Source organism: Galeopterus variegatus, unplaced genomic scaffold (assembly GCF_000696425.1).
Source record: "Galeopterus variegatus unplaced genomic scaffold, G_variegatus-3.0.2 Scaffold12027, whole genome shotgun sequence".
Taxonomy (NCBI): Eukaryota; Metazoa; Chordata; class Mammalia; order Dermoptera; family Cynocephalidae; genus Galeopterus; species Galeopterus variegatus.
In genome coordinates, this window is record NW_007738138.1 from 31,536 (window position 1) to 36,386 (window position 4,851).

Sequence of the window (4,851 nt, forward strand, 5' to 3'; positions counted from 1 at the left end):
CCCCCCCCCCCCCCGCTCCCCCACCGCCAGAGGAATACAAACCATATACTTGTTGTCTCTGGCATGCCAAGCAACTAGCACATATCAGCCACTCAGTAAAGACCTGGTGAATGAATGAGACAGTCCCCTCACCCCCAAAAAGCCAAAAGTCATTCAAGGTCAAGTCTGGCAAATAAGGAGGGTAACAAAATGCGGAGTAAAAAAAAGAGAGCTGCGTTTGTCAAGTAACAGGTGCCCCAAATCCTTTATGCAATAGACAGGCTTCCTTAATAAAGTCACTTGAGACTGAGTCTGTGTAGGGATCTCATACTGGGTTATAGGCTAATACCAAAGGCAGAATTTCCCCAAAAGTCCTAAGCAAAGGCAGTACAGTAAGTGCAGGTCTCCTAAGGTGACCACTGGAAAGGCAGTGACATTCAACTAAGCACTTAAATTCTAGCATGCTGTTAAATATTACTTTTCAGCAACAGTTCTGAACTTCAGCCGTACATTAAAATCACCTATTAAGGGGCAGGGAGCACTGTCAAAAATCCCAATGCCCAGACCAATCCCCTTATGAACCAAACTCTCTAGGAGGGGCCCAGGCATGGATACTTCTTTCAAAGCTTCCAGGTGATTCCAATATCAGCTAAGGTGAAGACCACTGCTTCACTTTCACCATAAAATGAATCTACAAAAAAAATCTTATTTCCATAGGGTATGAGTCAAATCAAAATCACTTGTCTCACATATTAGAAAGTCCTAGCAGAGAGGAACAGAAGGAAACACAGCTATAATTAAAAGGCAATTCATTTGTACAGGACGCATAAAGCCAAAGTGGCCAGCCAGCAAAAGAGGCCAAATAAAACTCCAACTGATGACCATTAAACTGACTGTAACTTTTTATATCCTTTGGGTATTCAGATATTTTTACATAAATAAATACTGGTAAATCCTAAATTGCCACCCAGAGCATCCCCAAAGCACCCTCCAGGTGGACAATGACCAATATGCATGTGGTAAAGGTGGGAGGTCTTCTTTCCTTTTCTTAAGCATCTGATAAAGTTCGTCCAACACTCATAGCCCCCAGAACACTCCTTTGATGCTACCTTAGATGTAGAAAAAGACTCTTTCCTCCTCAGTGTTCCTTCCTGTTGTTCCAGATGAGGAAAATGGACAAGAATCATCCAGCCTTGATCATTTACAAAGCACAGGGAGGCTGGCAGGGACAGGACTGGGCACCCCTTCATGGCCCACTCAGCAAGGCCCAAGGACAGCCACGGTGGGTGACACACAGCCCGAATCTCCACCCCTCTCAGACCAATTCAGCCTTGATGCTTGTGACCAGAAGTGTAAATCTGAGAACACTTAAGACAGGCATTTTAGGAACCATCGAACTAAAAAAAAAAAAATCATGAGTTGCTAATGTTCTTATCTTCATGGTGGGTGCCAAAAGAAATGTGATATTGAAAACAATACTGCCAACCTCTTGATATTTCTCATGATCCTTTTTCTTAACCATAGAATAATCTTTTCAGGAAATAATCTCTCTGCAGTGAAGAAGTATTTTTATAAATGTACTCAGTTTCACTTCAGTTTCCTTTTCTTATGATCAAAGAAAAATAAAATGCACGATAGCATTTATAGTAGGATCCCACTTGTATAAAGTTGTTTCTGCCCATCTATCTATCTGTAAGCACAGAGAGCTGTCTAGAAGGATGTTCATCCAAAGTTAACAACAACAACCCCTGAATGGTGTGACTTTTTTACTTTCCTGATTCTGCTTTTAACTATAATAGTGTTTGATTCATTATAACAAGCACATATAACTTTACAGAAAAAGTCATTGTTTTTAATTTAAAAAAAAAAAAAACCCAAAACCTGTTAGATATTAGTACAATCAGAAGGGCAGGGGTACTAGGAAAATAAACTGCCTTTGTTTTAAAAATGAAAAAAAAAAAAAAGGTATCACATATACTAATCCAGGTAGAAATGTGGAGATCCTTTTCTCTTGGGGTGCTTAGTTCTCTCAGAACACACATTCTATCTCAAATGTAAATGTCATTATTTATTTTGTTTGGGGGGGTATGGTAGAAAATAAAGTCTGTAAGAAAGAAAACAGACAAACATATTTGTACATGCAATGGTTACAAATGAGAGGCACACAGAGACAGAGACAGGGACAGGAGAGTGCCTGCAGCCCTGCTGGCCAGTGCTGGGTTAAGGGTTTGGGTTTCCAGTGGATGCTTTCCAAACTAGACACTTCTACAATGTGAAATTCCGATTCAAGCTGGCCAGAATCTGGCTCCTTCATCTATAATTATGATTGTGCCTTCGTAAACACTAAGACAGACAAACCCATCCACATTTCCAAGCTAAATCTTTTTCATGGAAAAATACTCATAGAGGTCTCTTATTCCCCCTTAACACTATAATATAATCTTTATCATAACAAAGTAGATGACATTATTGAATTATGATAGCAAATTTAAACAAATGAATGGAAATTCTTAATAGTATTGAGTCCTTTAAATGCTCAAAATCCAGTGAGTACTTGGAATTTAGTCTGGGTCACTTAAGGTAAAAACAGAAGTATGCCCTTCTCACCTACCACCATTCTCAGAAGGACAAGTATTCATACAAAGGGAACAATCAATCATATTTTACTTGAGAAGCAAACAACAAGCAGAAGATCCACGCCTGTTAGATAAAATGCTCTTTCCCCCAGGACTTTGCTCCCCTGACTACTCAGCTTGTAATGCCCTCCAGCCCAAATCTCTGTTGCAAACCCTATCCTACTCCAGGCCCTGACAATGACTCTGTCATTCTAAACTTCCCCCAGCCCCACAGAATGCCAGACCCTCACCACTGGGCCCTCTCTGAGGCTCTCCTTTATTGGGGTGTAATTCTCACACCACACAATCCACCCACTGAAAGTGTTCCACTCAAGGGTGTCTCGTATTCACAGAGCTCACCTCTGGTTTTACTCTATTTGTTTGGGAGGTCTTCTGTGCTTGTTCATTCATCTATTTATTCATTCATCCAAAAAGGTTTTTTTAGGCATCATTCTTGATTATCTGGGTGGCCCTAAATCCAATGACAAGAGTGCTTAAAAGAGACACAGAGGAGAAGACAAAACGCAAAAGAAAAAGCTGTGTGAAGAGGGGGGCAAAGACTGAACTAATGTGACCACAAGCCAAGGAAGCCAACACCCACCAGAAGCTGGAGGAAGCAAGGAACGGTTTCTCCCGTAGAGCCTCCAGAGGGAGCATGGTTTCAGACTTCTGACCTCCAGCACTGTGACAAATAAATTTTTGTTGTTTTAAACCATGCAGTTTGTGTTAATTTGTTACAGCAGCCATAGGAAACTAGTACAGTGCTGGAGTCTCCGTCTGTCCTTGAGATCCACTCTTCGTCCTGCTCTGTGCCCAGGGGCCAACTGGCTGAACTATTCTGACCATTTCAACGGGCCACTTGCCTTTTCTGGTTCTGGTTGGATTCAACAATGGGGATGGAGGGTAGGAAGAGAGTGAAGTGGGGCTGGGGGTTGTTCCCCAGGTCCCCTCCCTCCATCCACAGCAGCCCTCTCTCCCTCTCTGGGTTCTCCGCTCCCCGCCCTGTCCCTCAGACCTGGAGGTGAGAAGTGTGTGATTATTGCCAATCCTGCACCAGCCCTTGGAGGAGTCTCTACGTTGTCCTCGTAAAGAATCCCTTTATTAAACTCCTCTCAAATTACCCAAACTGAATGTCCTCATGTCTTGTTATGGTCTGACTGATATAAATGGAACAGTTTTCCTGATGAAGTGAAATGCCATTTGAGTTCATGCCCACCCTTTTGGCGAGGACATTTAAGCCTTTTAAGAGCAGAACTGTGTCTTATTCATTCCTCCGTGCTCAGAACCTAGCACAGTGCCCAGGTCAATATAGGTACATCTCTAAATACCTGCCTGTTCAGTTTCATCCCTAAGAATGTTGATGGTTGGGGCCTCAGGCCACTATCTGTCAGTTACTTTTAAAATCTTGCTATTCAGAAGATTAGCTTCTTTAAATGTTTACAATAGATTTTTAAGTAGTAACATCATAGATTAATGATTATTACTACAAACAACCAGATGCTGACTATGAAACTACTTACACTCCTAGTTTACCACAGCAGTGATAATGGCTTGGCAGAGAAATGTAAAGGGGAAAAAAAACAATAAGTTTATGAGTGACTGCTCTAAATCAAAGTTACCCATTAGCACAGCAAACATGAGACATGCAACACATGAGGAAACACATCAGACACAAGTCGGCTTTCTGTAATTCCCTTCTCTTCAGCTGAAATTCAGCCCTCTCCTACTTAGAAAGCATATCAGAATGTGAGAGTAACGTAATTATGATGACAGCCTTGAAGCCAAGCTTCTGTACTTTGACTATAGCTCATCACAGCCACAACAATATGCTCCAACACAGTGGTTGGTTCATTTGTTCATTCACTCATTCATTCAAGAAAAAGGAAGCACCTCTATGTGCCAGGCTCCTGTGAGACAACGATCCGAGGGCAGTCTAGACCTTCAGAGTCTCATGGTCAAGACCATCCATGTACATAAGGCTCTGCCAGTTGCACACTGCCCAACTCCAGGGGCACCACTCACTTTGTGGTGCAGCCCCACACAGATTGCACCTGTTCTTCAAATACAAGGTAAAACAGAGAAAAAGGGAGGAAATCAAAACATGTGATTTTTTTTTTTTGTCTTTTGTCTTTTTTCCCGTGTCTGGCAACGGATCGCAACCCTCAGTGTTGTTCCCTCAGTGTTGCCCCCGCGCCAGACCGGGGACCGGCAACGGGATTGCAAGCCTCGGCGTTGCTCCCGCGCCTCGCTCAGCCAG